This window comes from Leopardus geoffroyi, chromosome E1 (assembly GCF_018350155.1).
Source record: "Leopardus geoffroyi isolate Oge1 chromosome E1, O.geoffroyi_Oge1_pat1.0, whole genome shotgun sequence".
Taxonomy (NCBI): domain Eukaryota; kingdom Metazoa; phylum Chordata; class Mammalia; order Carnivora; family Felidae; genus Leopardus; species Leopardus geoffroyi.
Genome location: NC_059330.1, coordinates 30,428,192 through 30,441,170, shown reverse-complemented (window position 1 = coordinate 30,441,170; position 12,979 = coordinate 30,428,192). Strand labels below are relative to the sequence as shown.

The following is a 12,979-nucleotide window of genomic DNA, read 5'->3' as shown; positions in this document are numbered from 1 at the left end:
CATACTGAGTCAAATCTAGAGGTGAATCTGAGCATCAGAACATTGTTTTAAACTACCATAGGTGATTCTAAGTGCAGCCTGGATTGAGGTTGCTGACTTAAAGAATCTGCTGCAAAAAGGTGATTTTATGATGTAATGGGCTGAGGCCTGAAAAGGTTTCCCTGTGAGGAATTGGGTACTTCCTGTGGGGAACACCAAAAGATATGCCTGTGAGGGTGATGCATTTGGGTGCAGCTGTTTATAGATGTACACAGAGTGGAGACACTGTGTGTGTGTGTGTGTGTGTGTGTGTGTGTGTGTAAGCATTTAGGAGCTGAGAATGAGGAGAGGGATCCCCAAGGTCACAGGGGTGACAGTCTGGGACTCTAATCCAGATGCTTGAGTTGGTAAGTAATCTGAAGAAAATGTGTATCTTCTATCTCCTTCTGTAGGAGTAAAATCTGCGTGATATTGGCAGGCCATCCCTAACTGTTAGCAGGAGGGTACATGATACCCATTCATGCCAAGACTTTAGGGAGATGGAAACTGATAAAGGTCCCACCAGGTAAGGGAAAACATGGGAACAGGCCTTAGGTGAAGCTGTCAGCACTCCTGCCCCAGTTCAGACCTCTCACTGTGATGATGCGTGTGCTCCTCCAGTTGCCATAGAAACCGGATCTTTCCTCCTGACTCTCATCCCCTTTGCTGTGTGTTTGGCTTCCCATTTTTTAATGAAATTAAGTATGCAGCGAAGTGTGCTTACTCTCTCCCACATGAACCTGCCCCTCCCAAATCAGAGCAGTTCAAGAATTGTCTTGTGAATCATGAGACAAATAGATGCTGTGAGAAGCCCTTGGTCTCCTCATTCCAACCTCCTGAGGCTGCTCCCCACTTGGCTTCAGTAGTTATGGTCTGATACCAGCAATCTCCAAGTTCAAATGCATGATCTAATTTTAGATTCTCAGAACAGGCACAGAAGGAAGTGGATTAATAAAATATAAGAAAATAGTGAGAACATTCTGTTGACCCAAAGGGGGTATTTGTGATATTCTATAATAATTAGGAAGACGACCGTAATTAGAGAAGAAGAAAAGCAGCCCTCCGTTGGTACCAAACTGAGTTTAATAGAGTGTTAACAAGGCCACGGTATTTACAAGATATCCCAACTATTCTCTCGACAAGAATTTGCATCTCTAGTTGTCTTCCCTGGTAGTATCCAGAGTCTTATTTCTCCATGTCTTCTGAAATGTTTATTAATGATTTTTCTGTAAAGAAGAGTAACACAAGATAGTTACTTGATACTCTGCTGTTCTCAGTTATTAAGACTAAGATAAGATTGTAGTATGTTATAAACAATTAGTGAGCTATTTTCTTTCTCATTTCTAGGATGTTGGTAGTGAGGAGTGGTTTCTCTCTTTATAAACCAGTGTAGGTATGGAGGGAAGGACTGTTGTCTGTGGGGTGTCTTAACTAGGTTGTTCAGGGTCCCTGTCACCACTGTTTTTGCTGATTAATAGCAACCTTTCTTCAAGATCCACTTGGAGCCAATTTTATTCCTCCACCTGTTTATATCTCCTCATCTATGCCTTCTCCAATGAATATACTCACATCCTCTCCCTCCTCTTAACTATTCTGTACTTTCTGAGACCATACCTTTCTAAGACCAACCTTAGAGGCAGGAAAATGTCTGGGAGTGTATGTTAGAGAAGGTAGATATTTTGAATGACCCCAGGAGAGGGCCACTGTGAGTTGTGTCAGACACATTTTTTGTTTTATCCACTGAGTACCCATGCCCCTAGGAACCATGGTGCCCATTCCTACTGTCGTTGAACACACCTGAAGTCTGTTGTTGACCAGCTCACATTCAGGATCTTGTGTCTAAATCACCTTGCCCTTGGCCTTTTAGTTCTAAGCATGTTACATGCAATAGGACAGGACACATTATTATCTAAAATCATTCTTCCATCCAAGTGCTCTGTGTCCCTGGAAAACTGATGAGTTTACTTCAAATTATATAAAAATCCACTTCTAGTATCCTGACAGAAATTCCTTTGAGTTGGAGATTTGTTGAACTTAAAAGTCAAAGAAATGCTCATTTCTTTGTCGAGTGAACCTTTTTACTCACTTGCGTGAATTCGAAAACCACTAATGCAGCCAGCCCCTATTTAGTTTGCACTGGAACCTAGAATCACATGCAAATACCAATTAAACCTTGTCTTCCAACAAAGATACATTAGCCTCAACCTGGATTAATCTGTCACTCAGTGTTGAGCATCAGCCATTGTAAGAGGTTAGATAGTTGATCTTGAGAAGCAGAACATTCCTGTAGAGTGGTTACTTTATATAACAGCTCGTAACCAGGAGCCCATCTTGTCTTGAATGCATCAACACTCAAAATGCAGAAACTTGACTTACAAAACTTTTTCAGGAAACATGACTATTTCTTTCTCTCTTTTTTAAATTTTTTTTTGAGGGGGGTGGAGAGAACTAGTTGGGGAGGGGCAGAAAGAGGGGGGACAGAGGATCGGAAGTGGATCCGTGCTAACAGCACAGGGCTGTGGGGTTTGAACTCACGAACTGTGAGACCATGACCTGAGCTGAAGTTGGACACTTAACCAGCTGAGCCACCCAGGTGCCCCAGAAACATGACTATTTCTAATCCATGAGTTTCACCTGGAAACTCCCTTGACCTTAAACCTGGTACGCAGAGTTATCAACAATGCAGACTTACCCACAATCTCTGGCCCAGAAGTTTCTATTTCAAAATCACAGGATGTGCCAGTCCCAAAAGCAGGAACACCCATCCGCCCCTACCATGTCCATTTCCATCACCCAATATCCAACTTTTTCAATGCATCCTGACCCTAACAGAGTTTAATCAGTGTATTTTTTCCTTTATCCCCAGCATTCACTAACTTGTATATCAGTCAGATGAGGCCAGATTATGTCAAGGTGAAAAAAAAAAAGTCCAAAATTTCAGTTGCCTAAAACAACAAAGGCTTCTTTTTAACACATGTGAAAGTCTATAATGGGTCCAGACAACTCTCTAGGGCTACTGTTATTCATGCAGCAGCCTAGCAATCTAGTTTGAAGGAGTCTCTGCCACCTAATACCTGTATTGTTGGGAGACTTAGACTCTTCAGGTGACCTGGCAGGGAAGAACTTTCTAGAACAGAAGTTGGGAAACTTTTTCTTAAAGGGCCAGAAAGAAAATATTTTTGCTTTTTCGGACCTTGAAGTCTCTGTCACAACTATGCAACTCTGTCTTTTATAGCATGAAAACAGCCATAGATAATATATAAAAAAATGAGTGTGGCTATGTTCAATAAAATTTAATTTACAAAAACATGTAGTGGGTTGGATTTGGCTTATAGGCCATAGTTTGCTGCCTCCTGGTCTAGAATCTCTCACTGGCAATTAAGTGCTTTTACTTAGATATGACACATATCATTTTGCCCACATTTTATTTGCTAACGCAAGTCACGTGGTCATGCCTTCAAGAGCCAGGAAAATGCAGTTTTCTCATCTTTTCAGAGGATAAATGGGAAAATATTTATGAGTGGTATTAATGTCTTCACATTATCCATGCAGTTTTACAAAGCTCAATTTTATAAAACTCCTGAATGTGGGCTGGTCAGTGACAGACTTCAGGTGTGTTCAATGACAGTAGGAATGGGCACCATGGTTCCTAGGGGCATGGGTTACTCAGTGGATAAAACAAAAAATGTGTCTGACACAACTCATGCAGTTTTATAAAGCTCAGGAATATTAGTAGTACAGTTTAAGGTCAGATATCTTGGGGTGCCTGGGTGGCTCAGTCAGTTGAGGATCTGACTTCAGCTCAGGTCATGATCTCGCAGTTTGTGGGTTTGAGCCCCACGTCGGGCTCTGTGCTGACAGCTTAGAGCCTGCTTCGGATTCTGTGTCTCCCTCCGTCTGCCTCTCCCTTGCTCGCTCGTGCTCTCTCTCTCTCTCAAGAATAAACATTTTTAAAAAGTCAGATATCTTAAATTTGATGTTCAATCTGAAGTTACTTGGTAGTCCTGCATGACCAGGGCAAATAAGTTTAACTTCTTGGAGTTTCAATATCTTCTCTGTAACGTGAAGATGATAATTGCTGTGTCCTTAGAACTATTTTGGGATCAAATGGGATATTATACGACAAAGGATTTGGAAAACAAACATCAAGGATTCAAGCTGTTATTATTTCTTTTTATGCTCTTTGCTTCATTCCAGTTTCAGGCTGTTCTTCAACACAAAATTTAGACCCACCCACAAAGGCCTGGGCATTGGCACACTCTGAGTTCTAAGCTCTATGTCCAAAGTGATGGCGTCTTCCAAGAATTTTGCTTAGGCTCCAGAGCTGAAGTCAAAAATTCTTTTCTATTCTCTCCAGACTATAGCCCATAATATTGCACAGAGTGGGCCCAGTTAAAAATTGGCAGTGGAATGAATAATTGAGTTTAACAAGTAAATGAAGCAAAATTGCTTTTATGAGTTATGCAAATTTTTTTCTCCCTGCTTTTTTCCCTCTTGGTATCTGGGAGAGTCTCATTATCTCTTAAACAGTTCTCCTAAGCCACTTGAATCCTTGAGCATTTCTTAGTCCAGCATGGCATGCTTTAACTCTCCTCTGTTTTTAAGCCTCCAGGGTGGCTAGGAAAAGAGTGAGAAGCGTGTGGGAACAGCTTCCAAGAAGCATTTGAAGGGAAGGAACTAATGTCAGTAAGCAGTTTCTCTATGCCAAGAGCATTACACACTCCCTTATTTTATCCTTGCAATAATACTGCATTGCAGGTTGCTTTATTTCCACCAAAGAAACTGAGACTCAAGGAGTTTAGGTAACATATACTAGGTATGTTAGGAGATGCAGCTAGGAAGATGCAGGGAGCCACAATTTGAGGCCTGGTCTGGCTTCCAAGCCCCTCTTTCTTTCCCTGCTACCAGGCTGTGTCCTTCACAAAGCAACCCCATTCAAATGGATGTCAATAACCTTTCTTCCTTGCAGGGCAATTCACTGAGCCCTCTGTCCCACTGGAGAAGGCTGGTAATATCCAAAGAAATTCAATACCTGAAGGACTTACCTGCCCCATCTTCTGTACCTAATGGAGACCCTTTCATACTTGCTCCTCCCTCCTATTCTCCATGTGGAATTCAGGCTCAATTTGCACATCCAAGGGTTGTAGTGGTGGCAAACCACCAAAAATATGTGAAATCTTAGGGGAAGGAGCATCAGTAAAAAGATAAGGAGACTCGGGATCTATTATGATAATAATAACGGTAATAATAATAATAAGAGCTGACATTTTATTACTCTTTGCTAACCACTTTTCCACATATTAATTCATGTAATCCTGACAACAATTCTGTGAAGTAAATACCACTAATATTTTAAAGCTTAGGCAGCCAGATATGATGGAACTTGTCCAAAGTTGCACAGGTAGTAAATGGAAGAGCTGGGATTTGAACCTAGAAAGGATGGTACCAAAGCCCAGTGTCTTAACCACTTTGCAAGTCATTTCAACCACCTGGCAGCTCTTAAAAGATGCTGGTCCTGGCTCTAACCCCTAGATATTCCAATGTATGTAGGAGACAGGATCAGGGCACGGGTATTTTTGTAAAGTACCAGAGAGTGAATCTAAAGAGAAGCCAGAGTTGAAATCCTGTGTGATGCAGTGATTCCATCTCCCTGAGAGTAAGCTTTTTCATCTGAATACAGGAGAGGTGGGGTTTGGAACTGTGAGGATATATTGAACCGTAATAGTAAATTAAGAGTCTTATTAGCATTTTGTGGGCAGCTTCCAGGGATACTAAATGTCAACTAATGCTAGAAACAGTATTGCCCAAGGAAGAATTTTGTTTGCTTTATTTTTTTTCCCCCAAGAAAGAATTTTCTTGCCCAGATTACCAATAACATCCCACTGGTATAAGGTGAAGGTACTCTTTGGCTCTCAAAATCTGTGCCTGTTTGATTCTAAATTCTACCAAGTATCAAAGGGGGATGGGATGTTTTCCCTCACTGCTGCACGGATTATTCTACTTTAAACTTTTTAACCACTAAGCAGTGAAGGAGACCCAGGCAAGTCTGAAGGCCAACTTCTTTCTGGCACAGTGCTTCCACGAATGGGAAAGTATGTCACCAGTCTGGGACTAAGGCTCTTCATTTACAAAATGTTTTTTTTTTTTAATTTTTTTAACGTTTATTTATTTTTGAGAGACAGAGAGAGATAGAGCATGAATGGGGGAGGAGCAGAGAAAGGGAGACACAGAATCTGAAGCAGGCTCCAGGCTCTGAGCTGTCAGCACAGAGCCTGACACGGGGCTCGAACCCGCTGACCGCGAGATCATGACCTGACCCGAAGTCAGATGCTTAACCGACTGAGCCATCCAGGCGCCCCTACAAAACAGGTTTTAAAAAAATTTCAAAGGTCTAATCTAAGGATTAAATAAAATATCACATGAAAATCACCAGAACATAGATGTGCTTGCCACATAATAAATATTTACAAACAGAGTACACATAGGAGATGAAATTAATATCGTTTTCTTCATTGGGCTGATTAGAGAGGAGTCTATGCTGATTTATATAAAGCATGACAAAAGTAGCAAATAATAAGTGTTCAGTATGCTGATCCTTTTTAATTGTGTGTTCATTACATTTTAAAATTTTTAGTGTATTTGTATTATTGCAAGAAAGAAGCTAAAGCATACAGCATGTAAGAATCATAACTGTGATCCCGTATGTAATCCCATCCCCCAACACATATACTCTAGAAAGGAGACAGTCCCTAAGAGGATCTTTTGTTTGCAGGTAAGGGGGGGGGGGGAGGAATGTAGAGGTTTACTGGGGGAGTCCAGAGCCTAAATCACTTTACATTTGAAAGCGGATGTAAATATTGGGGGGTATGAGAGAGGGAAGAGCCCAAGATAGAGCTGTTGTGAGGGAGCCTTGAGAGGACAGGCAAGGAATTAGGGCCCATCCTTACATTTGTCTTGCCATAAAATCCTGAGTAAAATATTCCATTTTTTTCTTAAGCCCTTATAGATTGGAATCTGTTACTTGAATTTGTTAAAGGAAGGTTCTCGGTCCTTCCCCAAAAAGTTAGTTTTGAGGCAGGAACAATGAATGACTGTTCATGGGTTTCTAACTCAAAAAATGTTAAAATTTCTGAATTATTCATCACCCCATGGCTGGCGGGGGAGTGTAGGTGCCCATCATTGAGGAACCAGTAAACCAGTGGGGAGGATGTTCATCTGGATACTATTTAGCGGGAAGAAGCAACAAACTAGGTTGTTTATCAGTTACAGCTAGAGAATATAAAAACAGAATGAGACCATTAGCACAGTGCCATTTAAGTAAATGTAAAACATTCACACAATAACTCTATATTTTACAAGAGTACATAAAATTCAGAGATTCCTACCCAACACATTAGGGTGGTGGGATTGGACAGTACAATAGGATTAGAATGAAATGCAGTAGGTGGGTGGGTAGATGGGTTGGTGGATGGATGGATGGATGGATGGATGGGTTAATTTGAAAATCAATCAAATAAGAATGTGAGTCTTTGAGTGAGCCAATGATCATGGAACTGGGGAAAATTATTAACTCAACTCTCCATACCAAACCACCTCACCTTTCAGAACATTCTTGGAATGACCCAGAAATTGGTAGTAACAGCAAAATCAGTACTCTCCATGCTGCCTTGTCCAGAAGCTTGCGAAATTAGTGCAAATGGGTAAACCATTCCTAGTGAATTTGAGAGCTAGTTTTACTGGTTTATAAAGTAAAACTATGGTTTCAAAGGCAATCTGAAAAGGCTACATAATGTATGATTCCAACTATATAAAACTCCAGAAAAGGCAAAACTATGGAGACAATATAAAGATCAGTGATTGCCAGACAATATAAAGTCTCAGGGACAAGGAGTGAGGGATGAACAGGTAAAGCATAGGGGATTTTTAGAGCAGTGAAATTATTCTGTATGATACTGTAATTGGTGGACACACGTCATTATACATTTGTCAAAACCCATAAAATGTACAACACAAAAAGTGAATTCTAATGTGAACTATGGATTTAGTTAATAGTAACACATCATTATTGGCTCATCAGTTGTAACAAATGCACCACACTAAAACAAAACAGGCAACAACAAAAATATTTCAATACGAGACATGTTGCCTAAGAACAGAAGAGCACAAGAAACAGAGAACTACATCAAACTGAGGCTAAAATGGCAATCATACTGGGAGAAGTTGATGTCATGTGCCTCCAGGCAGACCAGAACCATGTTCTGAACAGAACATGTTTTTCTCTATAGAAAAATGGGACAAATAGGAGCACTGCTAGAATAGCAGGTGCATAAACTAGAATTGGTTAAGCAAATGCTCTTATAGAGAGACATGTCTACTTTCCTTTGCATCCAGGAAAATAATTTTAGAAACTGTGGGATTCTGGGTTAGGAGGAAATGAGGTGTCCATTTTATTGGTTTATTGATTGATTTTTTTTTCTGTGAATTTTCAAAACCAGAGGAAGCACATTGCAGACAGAGGCAGAAGTGACGTAGTCCATGCATTATCAACTGCATCTATTTCACTTTCCATGTGTGGATTTATTTCTCCTTCATTATAAGGGGAACCAAAAGGGCTAATTGATAAGGAATCATTTGAAAACAGTGTGAAAATATGCATGTGTATCTATTGGTTGGGGCAAATTGGAGGTAGAAATGGATCCTCCCATTAAGAAGAATTTGATATGAACTACCTTGACAGCTGGTAAAGGAAGTGGGTATAGAACAATGACCTAAAGGATTATCCTGAAACATTATCCAGGGCCACTAATTTCACCAGGGACTATCATAAAACACACTCATGTTGCAATCCTTTCCTCAAGCTCTTTGACAGAATAGAGTGTGTGGGGGGCCATATGATGACACTTGAATATCGGTCAAAGAGAACTAGGTTTCAGCACAACTCAGCAGTCTCTAATTTAGCACAGGACAAATGGCTCTCCCAACTGACCCATAGAGAAAGAAAACATAATGGAGAAAGGCTAGTGAAAGAGGGTTATGATGCAATAGAAAAAGGCTCGTATTGGAGTCAAGTGTCATGGGCTCTAATACCAACTCAGTCACTTATAATTTATGTGCCTTTGGGCCAGTTAGTAACCCTAATGCGGTCTAAATTTCCTAATCAGTAAAATGGGAGTGGTCATATTTACCTTTCAGAGTTCTAAGTGCTCAAAACAATAAATATAAATTACAATGCCCGGCACATAGTCAGTATTCCATGATATAATTGTGGTCTGCATTTGAGGAAAATGCTCATCTCCTAACAGCAGTGCTACCAAAGGATTTATGTATGGGGAATTCTTCCCAAGTCCTCAAGAAGGAGAAGCATATCCCACATTACTGTTCCCCTCACCTCTTCTCAAAACACACAGGGTGGCAGTGGCTTCCATGTTTGCAGTGGAAGGTCAGTGTCTTAGCCCTTATCACCAATAATCTCCATCATCATCACCATTACAGCAGCAATAACAAAAGTGCCTCACATTTGTTTGATGTTTTCTTAAGTATTATCTCAGGCTCTCTGATTCTGTAATTTCCCTGCCTCCCTAAAGCATAGCACTCAGTGGCTGATATTGCTGCAGTTGGTGATTCAGTTCTTCCCTGCACCTGCATGTCTCTGTCTTGCTATGTAATATTAAATGCATTTCCCCACAGAAACAAAGGCTGAAAACTCTAATGTTAGTTCTAATGATGTGCTTACTTCTCTAGGGCCACTGTTTCTCAGTTCAGTCATATAAGAGCTGACCTGGGAAGCAAACCACCATCTTGTTTCTATAGGGGTGGAGTGCTATAAATACAATGCAAGGAGACTTTGGAACACACTCTGCAGGTCAGGGTCTCTGTCTTCAGACCAATTACTTTACCTTTGACAAAGACTGCATAAGTCAACATGAATCCCTGATCTCTTTTGTTTGTGTCTGGGTAGGCTGCCAGCTAGTTACTAGGAGGCAAGGCAATTAGGTCTATAGCCTCTTTTTTCCCCCCGGTATTGGGAAACCAAGTCTGGGCTTCCGCACTCATTCCACAGTTTGCTGCAAATGCTGTATACCTAGACTTTCTGTACATTTTTCTAAATTAATGCAAGTGGATCCCCCAGTAGAGCCCAGGGAAGTTATTTTAATAGAGTATGATGGAGTCTGCCAACATATTCATGTGACTACAGCTATAGATGCATCTAGAACAAGAAGAAAGGAGCCATCCAATCAGGAGGCAAAGTTGTGACTTTGCCTCTAGCCACTCTTTCTCTGTTGTAGTTGTATTTCCAGAGTCCCTGGTCCCTTACTCTAATACCTCTGTATTCTTCAATTTTTCTAACTAATATGAAATTAAGAAGGGATGACACAATTTTGGTTTTTAGGTGTCATCCTTCCATAGGGTCTCATTTTATCCTCACAACAATCTTGTGGGATAGGTGGTATTATTATTATTATTATTATTATTATTATCATTATTATTATACCAACTGTTCAGATAAAAACACTTAAAACAAGAGAGACTCAGGAACTTGGTCAAGGACACCCAGCTGGTAAGTGGCAGATTCAGAACCTGAATCCAGATTTATCAGACTTCAAAGCTCCTATCTCTAATCAATAAGCTATAATTATTCAGTGCTTTATTATTTTTAATGTACATCATTTTGAAAGTATAGGATTATTATTTGAAATGACTATCAGTCCTATGAATGAGATGGGACAGACACTAGTATCTCAATTTGGCAGGAGAGAACATGGAGATTTAGGTGGGTGAATGACCCCACCCAGGCCCCCAAGTGGCAGGTGGTAGTGAAGGGAATATGGACCTTGGAGTCAGACAGACCCGGATCTGGGGCTGCCCCTGACTCTGTGTATAGCTGTGGGAAAGTCACTTATGTTCTCACTTATGAAGTGCAGCTAATGGTATCTCCCTAAGAAGAGGTTTTCTATGAAATAGACAGTTTGGGAGCAATCTAACATAATGTTTAAAAATGTGCCCTCTTGAGTCCACATGCATGTTTTAAATGATTCTGTGACTTTGAGAAAGTTACTTAACCCAAGTGCTCTGTAAAAAGAGCACAATAATAGTACTTAATTTGTGGGGCCCTGGGAAGTTTAAGTGATACAATTCATGTAAAATAATTAGTAAAGAACAAGTGCCCAAAAAATATTAGCTGTTATCTGTAAACCAGTGCACAATGTGCCTAACACATAATAGACAATCAATAAATGTTAATCCTCTCCACCACCACGTGTTCCCTGCTCTAGAATGTGCAATGGTCCTCTCTAGCTCAGTGGAGGCCGCCCCACCCTCATGACTTACACCTGCTTGAGCACAGGCCTTTGGGAACCAGGTAAATGAAGGCAAGAGATGCCATTTTCAAATTTAATAAACACTCAGCCACTCACGAGGCATCTCTCATTCCCACTGGCAGATTATAGACAGTCTTTTCTCAATTACCTGTGTCTAATTTTAATACAAGGCCAGCTTTGCTCACTTTGTTCTCTGCATTCACCCTCGGCCACCTCCTGAGCCCCAGGTGGGATCTACTCAGAGAGTGTAAGCCCGTATTAATATCATCCTGAGCAAAACATAATTAGAAAACTAAATCAGCAGCCACAAGAAGAGTGTAATGCTTTCCAAAGCCATATATCGGGTGAGTGGAATGTTGATGTTTATGCTGCTTTTCTTGACATTTTTGTTTGCTTTGGATTATTCACATCGCTGCTCCCCTGTATGTATCCCTGCTATAAAAAAGTGAAGATGATTGGGCATTTATTTAGGCTCCAGTGCAGGAGTTGGCAAAGTAGGGCTGGCTTGCCCAGTCTAGCCCCCTTCTCATTTTTGTGCCAATCTTCATTAGGACATGGCCACGCCCATTCACTTACATATTATCCATGACTGCCTTTGAGCTACAATGGCAGATAAAGACCAGATGGCCCACAAAGCCTAAAATATTTACTCTCTGGCTCTTTATAGCTACAGTTTGCTGACACTTGTTCCAGTGTATCCATAAGCAAGGCAGCTTTCAGAATAGCCCAGTAAGGGTCTTTTTCTACCTGAAACTGATAACCAGCAGCTGCCTCCAAGTTCAACAGGTAGCTCGGGCTGCACAAGAATGGGTGCTTGGGCTCAGGAAATAACCTGGCAGATGACGAAGACACTAGGGCATCAGGGCTGCAGGAGGCATTCCTGGATCTCCCTGTGCTCATTGCCCCCAAGGGGTAGAGACCAGGGAAGACCAGCTAGGTCCTGCATGCTCTGGAGGCTACCTTAGAACTGACCCCGTCCTTATTGTGGGAAAACTGCTATGTGGCTGGATGATCTCCGTGCTCACAGTGGCCAGAGTTCTAGAACTCACAGCCTCAGGGGCCTACATTTAAAGACACACTTGGAGGTTCACATTATGTCACCTGTAGATAACAAAGATGGAGGCTGATTGGCAATTACTAGTTAAGAATTCCCTGGGACAGCTGCTAATAATGCAGATTCCTGCCTGTACCCAGAAAGTCCAGTTGAAAAACTTGGGGTGAGGTCCAGGAAGCACTGTTGCATTTTTTAAGCAAGTATTAACTGGTTTTGTTGTTGATGTTGATGACTCAGGGAGAATACCTTAAGAAACAGTGCCTTGGTGCTGTGACCTTAATCATTCTGGGGTTGCTGACTATGCGAGAATCTTATAAAAGCAATGGAGACTGGGTCAAGGGAAAAAATACAGTGTATGTGGACAGAAACACCTTATATTTCCTACATCTGGAGAGGGTTCTGGATTCTCTAAGCCCATTGTTAAGAACCCCAAGTTAAGAACCATCCTAAAATAACGGGTGAAGGAGCAAGTGTGTGAGAACTTGGATAGGAGTGTTTGAGTTCGACACTCCTGACAGCTGTCACCTGCCTTTTCCCCTCCTGGTGGGTTCGCACGAAGGGTAGTTCCGCCTCTGTGATAAGGATGTGT

General features: G+C 41.2%; 1 long non-coding RNA gene across 1 annotated transcript; it reads right to left on the bottom strand.

Moving 5' to 3' along the window:
* Positions 1-1,083: 1,083 nt before the first annotated feature.
* LOC123604675 lies at positions 1,084-12,301 on the bottom strand. Its single transcript, XR_006715423.1, has 2 exons — positions 12,084-12,301; positions 1,084-1,244 (listed from the first exon to the last, which is right to left on the bottom strand). It is a non-coding gene; the product is annotated as an uncharacterized LOC123604675 (long non-coding RNA).
* Positions 12,302-12,979: the final 678 nt, after the last annotated feature.